General features: G+C 46.1%; 1 long non-coding RNA gene across 1 annotated transcript in view; it reads left to right on the top strand.

Annotated features, from left to right (window-relative positions):
* The window catches only part of LOC308587197, a 469,648-nt gene extending 460,301 nt beyond the window's left edge, over nt 1-9,347 (top strand). The window contains exon 2 of the long non-coding RNA XR_014008288.1: nt 9,257-9,347. This is a non-coding gene — a long non-coding RNA (uncharacterized lncRNA). The remainder of the gene's footprint in view (nt 1-9,256) is intronic.
* The last annotated feature ends 7,171 nt before the right edge of the window (nt 9,348-16,518 follow it).

Below are 16,518 nucleotides of genomic sequence, written 5' to 3'. Positions count from 1 at the left end.
AGGTTAAGTACTTAATTCGTTCCAGAGGTCTGTACTTAACCTGAAACTGTTCTTAACCTGAAGCACCACTTTAGCTAATGGGGCTTCCTGCTGCTGCTGTGCCGCTGGAGCACGATTTCTGTTCTCATCCTGAAGCAAAGTTCTTAGCCCGAGGTACTATTTCTGGGTTAGCGAGTCTGTAACCTGAAGCGTATGTAACCAGAGGTACCACTGTAATGGAAAGCAGTCAGAGACTCTGAGCGGCAAATTCCTCAGGTAGCAGCCCTGTCTCCTCTCTCATTCTCCCTCTCTTTTGGCACTGAGATGCTCTGCGAAAGTTTGACTCGCTGAATGTTAAACAAAACTCTGGTACATAAAATCAGCAATGGGTTAAGAGCAGAGGACCAGAAGGTGAATGGGCCTGTTCTACCGTGTCTGTCAATCATGTAAAAACAGTATTAAAAATGGATCCACAGTTCAATAGGCAGGGAAACTAGGGAAGCCATATTTGCTAAAATTCTCCAAATAATTCAACAGGTAAGGTAAAGGTAAAGGGACCCCTGACCATTAGGTCCAGTCGTGGCCGACTGGGGTTGCGGTGCTCATCTCGCTTTATTGGCTGAGGGAGCCGGCGTACAGCTTCCGGGTCATGTGGCCAGCATGACTAAGCCGCTTCCGGCGAACCAGAGCAGCGCATGGAAAAGCCGTTTTCCTTCCCGCCAGAGCAGTACCTATTTAGCTACTTGCACTTTGACGTGCTTTCGAACTACTAGGCTGGCAGGAGCTGGGGCTGAGCAACGGGAGCTCACTCCGTCGCGGGGATTCGAACCGCCGACCTTCTGATCGGCAAGCCCTAGGCTCTGTGGTTTAACCCACAGCACCACCCGCGTCCCACTTCAACAGGTGCTCATATATAAACATGTCTGAAATGTTTAAGTAACCTTGTTTTGAGAGCTCCTCATTCAAATCCCTTTTCTTTCTGTCCCTCCCCGCCTGTAAATCAAACACTCTACAAATGGCTTTTGTCCTACCTACTTTTGAAGATATATGGGAGGTTGAATCTCAAGACTAAAAATCAGGCATTTAAGGATGCGGGCCTCTATCTACTTACCTGGGAGTAAGCCCCATTAAACGGTACTTACTTTTGAGGGAACATACAGGCGATTGCCTTGTAGTAGTTCCTTTTTTGTTTTGGTGTATTCAGAGGCCAACTGAACGTCATAGTCACATTTAAGGTCTAGAATATCAGTTTTCTAGAAGGCCAGCTAGCAGCAGGCTGACTGTGTGTTCAGACCCAGAAACCTCCCCCCTAAATAAATTCACACTTGACTCAAATTTTGGTTTGGGTTTTTGGCAGAATTTCGGCCACAACTTTATTGACTACAGAAAGTGACTGGTTGCATGGGCTCTGGTTCAACTAGCTCCCTGCCTTGCAGGTAGCGCTGACCCAGGGCACCAGCATAGGTCAGCCAAGGGGGAACACCTGGATAAGCGGAAAGCCAGGAACGGACTAACTCCACCACCCAAATGTCCCCTTGGACTTCAGCACGGGCACAACCCCCTCTCAGGGGTTGACCAAACCATCGAATCCCTGGATTCCTTTAATGGAATACCCTTCACATAGGGATGGCGAGAGCGTTCTCCCATCCCTATCACATGAACCAGTGCCTATCCGCAACCTTACAAGTTGTGGCAATTTGCTACACAGCAGACGAAACCCAAATGGCCACAGCCAATCAGCCAAATGGGAAAATTCCTGCCGTGCCCCTGTCCCAATGACAGACGACACACGACGACATAGCAAGGTCAAGCACAAAGCCATAAAAGTAGGGAGAGGTGGGCGGGGGTTCCGAATGCACACGCCGAAAGAGGAAGCTCTGGGTCACGTGCATGGGCATAAATAGGTCCCTCAAACCGTCTGGACTGCGTCCCATTGTCCAGATTGTACCCAGCTATGAGGGACCTACCAATCGGGTGTTGTGGCTGACCAATCGTACCCACCCACAACACAGGGTGTTGGTTTTCCAGGTCTTACCGCAATACGTGCCCTCTTTAAGGGAGGACCCGATTTGTCTGATCTAGTTAATGCCCAGTACAGTGGACGCTCGCGTTGCGAACGTGATCCATGTGGGATGCATGTTCGCAACCCGCAACGTTTGCAACCCGCGTCTGCACACGCACGGGTTGTGATTTGGCACTTCTGCGCATGTGCAAAGCGTGATTCAGCGCTTCTGCGCATGCACGGCCGCCGAAACCCGGAAGTAACCCGTTCCAGTACTTCTGGGTTTCGGCGGTCTGCAACCCGAACAAACGCAACCTGAAGCGGCTGTAACCCGAGGCATGACTGTATAGCCATGAAGGCAAGGATAAATCCTTGTTGATAAATCATGGGGCTGAGTAGTGGACCCTGAGCCCTGGGTGGAGTCAGAAGCACCTTCGTGCCAGGTTGCCCCCGGCTAGGACTGCTACTGCAATGCCCGCCACCAACAAGACAAACACATCCCTTGCCATCCTCCACATCGTAACATCTAGCTGCCCTTGTTCTCCAGTCCCTCCATCCCAGTCCTGTTTATTGCTGGCCATTCCCATCAGTGGCACAGATTCATGTGGGTATCATTAAAGAGACACATGGTTTATTTACTCATTAGCATATCCAGCTGTTAGCTTTCCTTCTCCCAATATTTCAGACTAACTAGCACTTTGACATAAATAACACCCATTCAACTAGATGCCGAAGGATATTAAAAGCAGAGAACTCTTAAGCGACTGTGGCTCTTTTTTAAGCGCTCCGGGCGATCTCTGGTTATATGGGGAGGAGACAGGATGGCAAGCTAAAGATGGACAGGAAGACCTAGTGCTTTTTCTTAAACAGGCCTGTTAAAATGAGTGAAATATCACTTTATTATGCCGATGACATTACATCAGGAACGATGAATCCTAAGTTTCCTTTCACGACTACAATCATACGCAACCCTTTGAACGTTAATCATTCACATCATATTCCCAACAGCCATCAGGTGCCTGGACTCTGTGGTTGATTGAATTAAGACGAGCCAGCTGGGGAATGGTTGACTCCTCTTCCCCGGAGGCTGTGGAGCAGCGGTCAAGGGGAGGTAACAGGAGCTCTTGCCAAAAACAGTCACTTCAATGGCCTTCATTGATATTCTGCAGGGCTGCCAAGCGGTCTGAGAGTGACCTCCTTGCAAACTGTTGCTGGATTTGCCCCACCAGGGGCCAGGTCCGATCTTTAAAAAAAATCCCCACCTGCCATTTAATCAATGTTATTTAAGATTTCTAAGGCAAACAGCATGTTTGGCCGTTTTTAGCTAATTCAGCTTCTGAGCACACAGTTAATGGTCTCATTTCAGATGAGAATCTGAGGCCTTTTTCACATATGAATATTATATATTTACAAACCTGACCTCTGTGAATTAACAACAGCAACACCCCCTAATTTACACTGAGCTTGTACGTTTGCTTCCAAAACAGCTACCTTCCATGTCCGACACCAAACTACCATGTGACATATTTGTCATGAATGGCTAAAATTGGTATTATGTTTTTAAAAACCCCAAGCCTTAGAGATGATTTTTAAAATATTATTATTATTTTATTTTATTTTAATAATAATAATTTATTATTTATACCCTGCCCATCTGGCTGGGTTTCCCCAGCCACTCCAGGTGGGTTCCAGCAAAATATTAAAATACAACAATTCATCAAATATTAAAAGCTTCCCTAAACAGGGCTGTCTTCAGATGTCTTCTAAAAGTCAGATAGTTGTTTATCTCTTTGACATCTGGTGGGAGGTGCCACTACCGAGAAGGATCTCTGCCTGGTTCCCTGTAGCTTTGCTTCTCGCAGTGAGGGAACCGCTAGAAGGCCCTCGGCACTGGACCTCGGTGCCCAGGCTGAATGATGGGGATGGAGACGCTCCTTCAGGTATGCTGGGCGGAGGCCGTTTAGGGCTTTAAAGGTCAGCACCAACACTTATTGTGCCCAGAAACATACTAGGAGCCAATGTAGGTCTTTCACGACAGGTGTTATTGGCTATTAAGAGAGGTAATTGCTGAGCCAAGATCTGAACTTTTGCTTCTCAATTCACAGAACGAGAAACTAAAAACTGAAGCTGCAATCCTCAGTTTAAATCCATTAAATTCCATACAGCCATTAAATTCAACAGACCTTACTTTGCATGGTTAGGATAGGTTTACTGTGCAAACCACAGTATGTTTCTAACTTAATTAGTAATATAATCACAGCTTGGAATGCAGGTACCTTAAGGACCCTTCTCTAAATGCATGCATGCATTCATAAATCTACAGTTCTGTGCTGGAAAAAACCTCAGAGGAGCATTTAGCAAAATTGTCTTTTTTAGACCTGTCGAACAGAGAAAGCTGGGCAAAATTGTTGCAATCATTTGATGCCAAGTTATTCTGTTTCCTCTGTGATGTCACCTCAGTCAGGACATTTCGATCCACAAGATCAGTGATGTAATTCTTGCTCAAGTCTCCAAAATGTCCATTTTGAAATTTATATATACAAAAAACCCTGTGTTCTCCGTTGGTATATTAGAATTAAATCCAAACATAAAAGGGTGGCTTATATGTGTGGGTTGGTTTTCTCCCTCTTATAGACATGCATTTACTCAGCTTAGATTTCAAATTGTTCCCACAGAATATCTGACTGTTAAATTCCGTCTGTGGATCAGGCCAGGCTATGTGCTATATTCTGTATTGCTCTCTTTATAACTCACCTGAGGAAATATTCTTCTCTAGTCACTTCAGAATTTTCTAGAAAGTAAGCCAGATGACTTCAGAATTATATGGTTGACTTATATAGTCATGCCCGTTACCGATAGCTTTGCACACACTAACAGCAGTAGAATCATAGAATCATAGAGTTGGAAGAGACCACAAGGGCCATCGAGTCCAACCCCCTGCCAAGCAGGAAACACCATCAGAGCACTCCTGACATATGGTTGTCAAGCCTCTGCTTAAAGACCTCCAAAGTAGGAGACTCCACCACACTCCTTGGCAGCAAATTCCACTGTCGAACAGCTCTTACTGTCAGGAAGTTCTTCCTAATGTTTAGGTGGAATCTTCTTTCTTGTAGTTTGCATCCATTGCTCCGTGTCCGCTTCTCTGGAGCAGCAGAAAACAACCTTTCTCCCTCCTCTATGTGACATCCTTTTATATATTTGAACATGGCTATCATATCACCCCTTAACCACCTCTTCTCCAGGCTAAACATGCCCAGCTCCCTTAGCCGTTCCTCATAAGGCATCGTTTCCAGGCCTTTGACCATTTTGGTTGCCCTCCTCTGGTCACGTTCCAGTTTGTCAGTGTCCTTCTTGAACTGTGGTGCCCAGAACTGGACACAGTACTCCAGGTGAGGTCTGACCAGTAAATGGAGTTTTTTAAAATCATCATCATCATCATCATCTGCATGCAGGTTCATAAATAAGGGCAAATCCACACTTCTGTTTGTGTTCTGATTTCTAGGCACAGGTCTGGGATTTGTAGGCATTCATCCTAGATTCTGTTGTTGTTGTTCCTCCACTTTCCCCCGGAAAACCCGCTGTTTACTGCTGAACCGGAACAAATGTCAATTGGGTTTTTCTCAGATTGACATTTGCTCTGATTCAGTAGTAAACAGTGAGTTCCCCTGAGGGAAGTGGCAGGACAAAAAACCAACCTCTTGGACCCATTCCTACAATCACGGACGAGCCCAAAATGTTCATTTAAATGTGCGTTTTAAATGCATTGTCTCTCAAAATGCATTTTATCTAAGAATATACATTGTGAAACACATTTTGATATATATTTTTTGAGACATGGAGGGCATTGTAGCACTCAAATAAATGAGAAACCCAGTGGATAGCTATGTTCTGGTCCACATATCAGCCTGGAAGATACGGATCAGTACAGTCATTACAGGAATTTGAAAAACTGAATATGTTACAGCTTCCCCAGATGGGAATTATGTTCTTAATTTAAATCTCACTCCAACCACAAACTCACGACATGGCAAGCCACTCTTAGCTCCTTCTGCAACATGAATATATTTCTTTTTACATTTGCCCTCCTTAAAGGGCCATTGCGGAACAGCAGGGAGGGGCAGCCTGTGTCTCTGGTTGGAGTTCAACTCCCCAGCCGTAAGAATTACTGAGATAATGAATGCAACGCAAGCATTTAGGGGAATGCTTAGCGATTGCCAAATGCTGTCAAATATCAACTGTCAAATACCGCTAAATTTCAAATATTGAAATCCAGTCTCAGTAAGAGTAATCACATATTGCGGGGTGTCAAAAGCCAACATCACTGAATATTCTGCAAATATTCGCAGAACATTTGACCTCAAAACCTTCTTTGTAACACTTTCTTTAAACTCTTGCTTGCAAAATAGCACAGAAGGAATTAAACCCTACATAGCAGAAAGGAAAGTGGGAGGGGGCACCGCCGGGATTGAGACAAAACCAGCCCGTTGCCCGACACTGCTAAACCCGGTGTCAGAACCTGCAGTAGAACGGATTTCGCCTCCGACTACCAAAAGAGCGTTTTGCTTTGTGTTGCAGAAGTGAATGACTGCCATCCATTTCCGCGGCAGAAACTCTCTGGTGCAGATAATAAAGCAGAAGGGTGCCAACAGGACAGGAGAATGGATGGCCTTGGAAATAAAAATGGAAAAAACCACACCATGAAATATCACAAGCAAGAAGAGGTGGAGGGAAGTCTGGCGTCCTTCCTTCTGTCCCTCCTATTCCACGCCACCCTTGAGGCTTATCTCCCACCCTCTCACTTTTAACTCCTGTCCTTTCCAGCATTCCTTAGCTCCTTTGACTGCCTGGGAAAGCCACAGCAGAGAAGCCTTGCGAGATGCTAGCCAAGTGATACAGCACTATCGCTGGACCATCCTTGTAAGGTAAAGGACCCCTGGAGAGTTAAGTCCAGTCCAAGGCAACTATGGAGTTGCGGCACTGAAATATACTTGGAGTCGAGAGTGGATTTCATGCTCTTTATTCAGCTCATAGTGGTGAGGAGGGATGGAAGTTCCCCCAGAATGTCTGCTTTATATACATTATTTACACAATGGGCCCCACGTGATTGGCTAATTCCAGGATTCACCTGTAGGCCAATCAGGTTGCGGATTCACTTCCACCTGGAGCTGGATTGGGTGGCTCCTGTGGACCAATCAGACTGCTGCATTCTGGATCCTATTGTTCTAGGACCTATCAGACTGCTGCATTCTGAACCCTATTGTTCTAGGACCAATCAGACTGCTACCATTTGGATCCTATTCAACTCAGTACATAACAGGCACTCGTCTCACTTTCAGGCCAAGGGAGCCGGTGTTTGTCCACAGACAGCTTTCTGGATCATGTGGCCAGCAGGACTTAACCACTTCTGGTGCAACAGGACACCGTGACGGAAACCAGAGCACACGGAAACGCCATTTTCCTTCCCACCACAGTGGTGCCTCTTTATCTACTTGCGCTGGTGTGCTTTCAAACTGCTAGGTTGGCAGGAGGTGGGACAGAGCAACGGGAGCTCACCCCATCGCAGGGATTCAAACCGCCAATCTTCTGATCGGCAAGCCCAAGAGGTTCATTGATTTAGACCACAGTGCCACCCGCGTCCTCCTTTACCTTTTTTACCTTGTAGGCAGTAATGCCCAATGCCCAACCTCCAGTGAGATGCCCACAGGCACCATTGGGCTCATGAAGACCTCCCAGGGGCCCTGCCAGGCTCTTAAATTCCCTCTGAAGGTGGCCACCCACTCTGAGTTTATCTTCATTCCCCCATGCCCTGGCTGTGGGTTTTTTATGATTTTTAAATGATTTTTTATTTTATACATTTCAACAATTTTACAATCATTTTAACATTTCAAAACTTGACTTCCTTCCCCCTCTTTTTGCGCTTCCTTCAATATATTTTTATATTTTCTCCATATCCAAATTAACTCAATTTATTCATTTATTCATCTGCTTTAAATATATACTCTTATAAAACTGCAGGTTATTACAATAATCCTACTAATGTTCCCATCTGTTTACAGTTTGTTCGTAGACATTCAATAAACCATTTCCATTCTTTTATAATAAAAAAAATGTTATCTTGATTTCTTATTTTTTCCCCAGTAGAACAAACAGAGTGGACAGGGTCTGCTTAGGACAGAAATGTGGTTTTTTTGTGATGAGTATAGGGAATGATATAGGGAGAAATTGTTTTGGTTTTGCAAGTCAGGTCCTCCATCATGGAGGGCACGTGTTGCGGCGAGACCACCAGAAACTACCTCCCTGTTGTGGGGGAGGGACCATTTTGATAGCCACAACACCCCATTGGTTGCCCCTCTGTTGCTGGGGCAGAAATTTGGTCAGTTGGGTTGGCTATTGGCTGCTGAGGGGCTACTTAAGCTGTTGCATGTCGCTGGAGAGTTTCACTTTCTTGCGACGTGCAGCGGATCACCCGCCGTCCTCTCCCTATATTTAGGGTGGCTCTTATGGCCTTGCTATGCCTGTCTTGGGGTCGTCTGTTTTGGAGCAGGGGCCCAGTAGGAATTTTGCCATTTGGCTGATTGGCTGGTGCCACTTGGTTTTTGCCTAGGTAAGGTTGAGGGACCCCTGGCCATTAGGTCCAGTCATGACCAACTCTGGGGTTGTGGCGCTCATATCGCTTTATTGGCCGAGGGAGCTGGCGTACAGCTTCCGGGTCATGTGGCCAGCATGACTAAGCCACTTCTGGCGAACCAGAGCAGCGCACGGAAATGCTGTTTAACTTCCCGCTGGAGCGGTACCTATTTATCTATTTGCACTTTGACGTGCTTTTGAACTGCTAGGTTGGTAGGAGCAGGGACCGAGCAACGGGAGCTCACCCCATCGCGGGGATTCAAACCACGGACCTTCTGATTGGCAAGTCCTAGGCTCTGTGGTTTAACCCACAGCGCCACCTGCTTCCCTGGTTTTTGCCTACCATGTGGCAAATCATCAGAACTTTGTAACGTTGGCGGTTCGGCATTTGGTTCAGTGTTTTGGGGAGGGGACGTGGTTGGCTGTGCCTGCCCCTCCATCACTGCTAGTAGGGAATTCCATTAAAGGAATCCAGGGGCTCGCCTTGCTTTTGTCCGAACCCTGTCAAGGGGCTAGGGCCACGCCTGAGCCCCTGGGAGCATCTGGGATGAGCTGTGAGATCGAAGGAGTTTTCGCTCCCCCAGGATGCTTTCCCTTACTGCCATATGGTGGTGCCCAGTGTCAGTCCTGTTCCTGCCACCGGTTCAGGTAGTCTGGAACCAATGCCTAAGCAACCACTCACATGCTGTAATCAATAAAGTTGTGGCCAAAATTTAATACCAAAAACCTGAAACTAAAATCTGTGTCTATTGTGTCTTCATTTGGGAGGGGGGGTTGGGGGGGGTCTTCACACGCAAATCCACTTGCTCCTCTCCAGCTAACAGTCGCAACTGCACAGGTTTATGGGATGTTGCCTCGTAGATTTTATCTCACGCAGCCACAAGACAAAATGTGTACACACTGCAGAGCCACACCTGGAATAAACAAGTGAAGAGGCCCAGTGAAGAGGTTATACCCAGATCAATTATGTGTCTACAAGCTCAGAGAGGAAACTGGAGGGAAAGGCAAGGAGGCTGTGCTGGGGAGCCTGTAATCATTTCTGAAAATACTCTGCGTTAATCTTCATGGCCCAGTTTTAATTGCACATGCATGCATACATCAGCCTTCTTATTTGCTACACCTGTCATGGCTGACACTTGGTTTTGTGCGCTTGTCATTGTGAGGACTAATTAGAGAGGTTTCAAGTTGTTGGGGAGGTTGTCTTGTTGCGTATGGTTTTCAATTTTTAAAAAATTCTTCTCAAGTCCAGATGAACAGAATAGTAAAACTGCCAATTAGGATGCCGTTCTTCTCAAAATAAGGTTTTTGTTGGGCCTTGCAGGCAGATTTCAAAAGGTTGAAGGGCCAGTTAATTAGGTAGCCCTAGAATATTAAGAAAAAAATATTTATAAGTATTTTAATAATCTGATTCCCGTTTTTTACACTTCAGAACTAGAGTTGTCCAGAAGAAAGTCTGGCCTAGCTTCATCCTGGAACTTTGAAAGGGGCTTGAAATCAGCAGGTGACCATTTTCATGGCATGAAGCGAAAGATTATCAGCTGCTAATTGCTTCCATTGAAGGCAGGGGAATCGGCACTGTTCAGAAGCTGGGAATTTTATTCAAAGCTATCTGCTTAATATTGGGTTGGGAAATTTAATTGTCCCCTTAATGATGAATCTATGGTTTTACACACATGGAGAGAGAGTCTCAGAGCCCAAATCTCGTCAGGAAATGAGCAACCCTGGAAGCGGTGGATAAAAAAGTCTTTCTGGGGCATCATCAGAATGATACCCACTCTATTCTGCTTTGGTCAGACCTCACCTCTGTGGGATAAAGCGTGTCCTCCCTAAAAGAGGGCACGAGTTGTGGTGAGATCTGGAGACTGACCTCTTGGTTGTGGGTGGATATATTGGACAGCCACAACACCCGATTGGTAGGTCCCTCGTAGCTGGGTACAATCTGGCCAATGGGACGCAGTCCAAACGGTTCGAGGGACCTATTTATGCCCATGCATGTGACCCAGAGCTTCCTCTTTCGGTGCGTGCATTCGGAACACCCGTCCTCCTCTCCCTACTTTTAGGGCTTTGCGCTTGACCTTGCTATGCCATCATGTGTCATTGGGACAGGGGCACGGCAGGAATTTCCCCCACTTGGCTAATTGGCTATTGCCATTTGGGTTTCGCCTGCCACATAGCAAATCGTCACAACTTGTAAGGTTGCGGATAGGCTCTGGTTCAGGTGATAGGGATGGGAGAACGCTCTCGCCATCCCTATGTGAAGGGTATTCCGTTAAAGGAATCCAGGGACTCGATGGTTTGGTCAAACCCTGAGAGGGGGTTGTGCCCGTGCCGGAGTCCAAGGGGACATTTGGGTGGCGGAGTTAGCCCATTTCCATCTATGAATGGAAGCAGAAGAAATAAATATGCATGGAAGAACGCTAAATGTTCTTAAAAGCACATCTCCGAGCGCTTTCTTCAAAGCCGGTTTCAGTCGTGTGAAATTTAAACATTATGCTGGCTCCAAATTGTCAGATATCTCTTCTTTCCAAAGGTTTCCCTGTACTTCTCCCATGGAATATCAATGGTTCTCTCTTTTCTCAAACAACTGTATCTCTGCCCCTCGATCTGACAGCCCTGCTTGGCCCAGTCACCCCAAAAGGCACGCAAACTTTCCCCTGCAAGCTTCTTAAATCAGCTAGGCCTTGTGGTTTGCCTCATGTAGCTTTACATTTTACAAATACCCTGGGGGTATACCATAGACTAGAGGCTCTATCTAAATTCTAGACCAGGCTGCGCCTGCCAATTGTTGGCTGTTGGTACTTTTTTTTTATCTTATTCAGAAAACAAGAACATGGAAATCAATTTTTCCCCATCTCAGTTATGGCTCTGAACCCATCACTTTCAGCTCAGCTACAGGATTAATCTATTGAAGAGTTTGCAGGAGTTTTGCTGACATGTAAGCATTTTCAGAATATATTACGTTGCTCCCCCTCCCAACTGCACTACTTTATAAAAACTGGTCTGCCTTTGTCCTGGCACTTGGCAAGGAGGAGGCAGCAAGAGAAGGAGAGAGGAGAAACGGGGTGTCAGTGTACATGCATGGCAGCCTACATGTGTACGCATGCTTTCCAGTGCTAAGGTTAGTAAAAAATAAAAATACAGTGGTACCTCGGGTTAAGTACTTAATTCGTTCCGGAGGTCCATTCTTAACCTGAAACTTTACTTAACCTGAAGCACCACTTTAGCTAATGGGGCCTCCCGCTGCTGCCGCGCCGCCAGAGCATGATTTCTGTTCTCATCCTGAAGCAAAGTTCTTAACCCGAGGTACTATTTCTGGGTTAGCAGAGTCTGTAACCTGAAGTATATGTAACCTGAAGTGTCTGTAACCTGAGGTACCACTGTAACATAAAGGTAAAGGACCTATGGATGGTTAGGTCCAGTCAAAGGCGACTATGGGGTGTGGTGCTCATCTCGCTTTCAGGCCGAGGGAGCTGGTGTTTGTCCACAGACAGCTTTTCGGGTCATGTGGCCAGCAGGACTAAACCACTTCTGGAGCAACGGGACACCGTGACGGAATCCAGAGCACATGGAAACGCTGTTCACCTTCCCGCCACAGTGGTACCTATTTATCTGCTTGCACTGGTGTGCTTTCAAACTGCTAGGTTGGCAGGAGCTGGGACAGAGCAACGGGAGCTCAGCCCATCACAGGGATTCAAACCGCCAACCTTCTGATCAGCAAGCCCAAGAGGCTCAGTGGTTTAGACCACAGCACCACCCATGTATTTTTAGCTTGCTGTAGACATCCATTGCATGATACGATACGCTTCTGCATGCAGAAGGTGTCTTCCGCTCTTGGATCCGCTCTTGGAAGGGATATTGAATACTCCATGCTAGGGCATTGCATGGAAAAAGTAAGAAGCTCTGCTGATGGTGCAGCTTGCAGCTGCATCAGAATATTTTTTATTTATTTATTTATTTATTTGAAAAAAAGAAATGCTAGGCACATGACAGTTCCATTGGGACTTCACTGTATGAAGAAAAGACATTGCAACCTTCCTTTCCTGGCCACAATCCTGATGGTAAAGGTAAAGGACCCCTGGACAGTCAAAGGTGACTATAGGGTTGTGGCGCTCATCTTGCTTTTCAGGCTGAGGGAGACCACGTTTATCCACAGACAGCTTTCTGGATCATGTGGCCAGCAGGACTAAACTGCTTCTGGCACAAAAGTACACTGTGACGGAAACCAGAGCGCACAGAAATGCCGTTTCCCTTCCTGCAACAGTGAATCCCGGTGACGGAGTGAGCTCCTGTTGCTCTGTCCCAGCTCCTGCCAACCTAGCAGTTTGAAAGCATGCCAGTGCAAGTAGATCAATAGGTACCACTGTAACAATGAGGTAAATGGTTTTTCCGGGCACTCTGCTTTCCCTTGCAGTGCTCCATTGTGCCAGAAGCGGTTTAGTCCTGCTGGCCACATGACCCAGAAAGCTGTCTGTGGACAAACGCTGGCTCCCTTGGCCTGAAAACGAGATGAGCGCCGCAACCCCATAGTCGCCTTTGACTGAACTTAACTGTCCAGGGGTCCTTTGCCTTTACCTTTTACCCAAACATGTATCAATGGGGAGTTGTCAGTGCGTAACATAAAGGTAAAGGTAAAGGGACCCCTGACCATTAGGTCCAGTCGTGGCTGACTCTGGGGTTGTGGCGCTCATCTCGCTTTATTGGCTGAGGGAGCCGGTGTACAGGGTCATGTGGCCAGCATGACTAAGCCACTTCTGTCGAACCAGAGCAGCGCATGGAAATGCCGTTTACCTTCCCGCAGGAGTGGTACCTATTTATCTACTTGCCCTTTGATGTGCTCTCGAACTGCTAGGTTGGCAGGAGCAGGGACCGAGCAACGGGAGCTCACCCCGCCGCGGGGATTCAAACCGCCGACCTTCTGATCGGCAAGTCCTAGGCTCTGTGGTTTAACCCACAGCACCACCCACATCTCTTAGTGCATAACATGGATTTAATTTAAATATTGGGAAAGCTTCCCAGTTATAAGAGTAGCAACAACAGGATCAAATTCTCTTATTGCAATTCAGGACCATTCGTAGAATGTGATCATGCACACAGAACCTATGTCTAAACTAAGCATGTTTCATCAAGAGAAACAACAAGGTGTCGGGGCCACTTGTGCTTTCTCTCACTCTCTAATGTGGCACCAAACTTTCTTTATTGTTGTTTTATGAATCAAGCACTTGAGGATCTCGATACAGTTCTCTCATCTAGGCATTGGAGAAAGAGCCATAGCAACTGTATAATCAATTAATTACCCAGCTGAGCTCTATTTACATAATGAAAAATACAACTTCCTGCTATTTTGCAGAGGTTGCTTTCATTTGCCAAGGCTGCAAATATGTCGCACCTTCTCTTGCTGAGCTATTGTGATCCTATTCATGGAAGTGAATCACTACCGGGTGTTTGTGAGTATTTTGCTGATGTTTCTGTTTAAGTTCACGAGATGGGTTCATATGTTTATCCTAGGTTGTAACCTGCTGTGTATCCTTGGCTTAAACTGGGTTAAAACGTTTTAAAACAAGATTAAAAGTTATTGAATATAGCACATACTGTAGCCTGTTTTTGTTGATTCTCTGTCTGCACTAATCATAACTATTTCCCCAGGTCTGTTTCCTACATTATCCCAATGATGTGGTTGCCACCAGGAAGTCAAATCTCTCCACCAAATAGTTAACCCTTTGTGTTTTACCCTTTGTTTCCCCAACTGGCAAATCTTCCAACTTTTCACCAAGAGGAATGGAAACAGCTAGAACATTTATCTGAAGTGAGAAAGTGAAGCCACCAAAACTCTTAACTGGTCAGTCTGTAAATCAAATATAACATGTTCGTAACTCCCATAGGTGACTTTGATTTTACCATTAAAGCAAATATTTGTTACTAGTCATTCTTTCCTGCATGTCTGGGGTGTGTGTGGTTGACCCGATTCTACTCAAGGCAGAGTGTGAAGGGCAGACCACACTTAAAAATGGTGGTACTCTGCAACCATGCAGATGACTGAAAGGCACAACTCTGCAACAACTTGCCGCTACACTGCAGAGATCAGGATGTTCCTACTGTTAGGATCGTCCTACTCTCGTGTAGGACCCTGGTAGAGACACATGCCTGACTGGCATGTTCTCGCCCTCCTGGTCGGTTGGGAGCTTCAAAAGCTTTCTCCAGTCCAAACATCACAGCGACTGATACCAAAAGGCATTAGCACACTTACAATTCTGCAGAGTACTTGCAGTTTGCGTAACAGAACACAGCATTTTGGCTAATCTACTTTTATTTACATATAATACACTCAGAGCCTTCTGACTTAGCTCCTTTCTCTTTCTCATCAGACAGCAAAGAGGAAGAAACAAAGGACAATAGTTACAGATAGGAACACAGTAACTCAAACATCCTGCCTCCGTCACTTCCCACACTGTGGAATGAAAACATACACCGTCATGTGATAATCTCATGACTGCAAACACGGGGGAAGAATCCTAACATGCTGAAATATCACTCTCTAAATGGTGGCAGGCTTCTGCGAAAAGTGCAGGGCAATTGCTGGGGATTTTGTTTTAGGACAACGGTGACTTGCAGCTCACCCCCGGGGCATTCTGCACCAGCGATATATCTACAACGGGACATGCATGAAGTTCTTTGAAAAAAGGTTTAAGGAAGACACTACACCGAAGATGACAGGGAACTGGGGCTGTTTTCCCACAGCCTGATGATTGTCTTTCTAGTACAACTACGGACCATCAGACATATCAAGGCAGTTCAGGGGTACCTTGTCTATAGGACTGCTAGCCTTCTTGATACAAGGTTCTCCAAAACTTTGGGTGACTATATGTGGTGGGAATGTCATGTGCAAATGATGTTGATGGACACCTGACTGGTTTTGGAATTGAGCTTCCAGATTGCAACAGGGTCAGTTCACCCATCACCCCTGACAATAGGGAAGGTTCGCAAATGGAACCAAACAAGATTCTAAATTGCAGTTGGCTTTTCGGCAGAAATCTGCTGCTCAAAGCCTGCAGCATGGAAATCTCCTACCTGTGGTTTCATGCATGCCACTTTGTGCCTTTTCTTTCACCTGTACAAACCTGCAAATTCCCTTAGCAGCTGTCATGCTCTCCTTGTTGTTGTTGTTTAGTTGTTTAGTCGTGTCCGACTCTTCGTGACCCCATGGACCAGAGCACGCCAGGCACTCCTGTCTTCCACTGCCTCCCGCAGTTTAGTCAAACTCATGCTGGTAGCTTCAAGAACACTGTCCAACCATCTTGTCCTCTGTCGTCCCCTTCTCCTTGTGCCTTCCATCTTTCCCAACATCAGGGTCTTTTCCAGGGAGTCTTCTCCTCTCATGAGGTGGCCAAAATATTGGAGTCTCAGCTCCAGGATCTGTCCTTCCAGTGAGCACTCAGGACCGATTTCCTTCAGAATGGATAGGTTTGATCTTCTTGCAGTCCATGGGACTCTCAAGAGTCTCCTCCAGCACCATAATTCAAAAGCATCAATTCTTCTGCGATCAGCCTTCTTTATGGTCCAGCTCTCACTTCCAAGGAAACCAAATGTCTACCTGACCCTTCTCACTACTTCTCATTCTCTCATTAAGATCAACAGTGCTTACATTTGGCCTATGTGTTTTTCCTTTGTGGACCAGGAATGTAAATCAGTGCCATATTTCAAGAACATGCTACTTCAAAAGTTTTTTCCTCGTTGGTTTTGTAGAAAGAGTAAATTTGTAACTGAAAAGGGGGGGGGGTTGTTCCCACAATCCTTTTGCATGCATCCAAATTGTCCTTGATTTCCTCCAGCACCCATTTGCTATGAGAGAGAGGCAGGATTGTGGCTCTAATTAATGTAATAGGGATGAGCAAATGAGTCCCAATCAATTATGG

This window comes from Podarcis bocagei (genome assembly GCF_964188305.1).
Source record: "Podarcis bocagei genome assembly, chromosome: 5".
In the NCBI taxonomy this organism is placed as follows: domain Eukaryota; kingdom Metazoa; phylum Chordata; class Lepidosauria; order Squamata; family Lacertidae; genus Podarcis; species Podarcis bocagei.
This window is presented reverse-complemented; position numbering and strand designations above follow the sequence as displayed.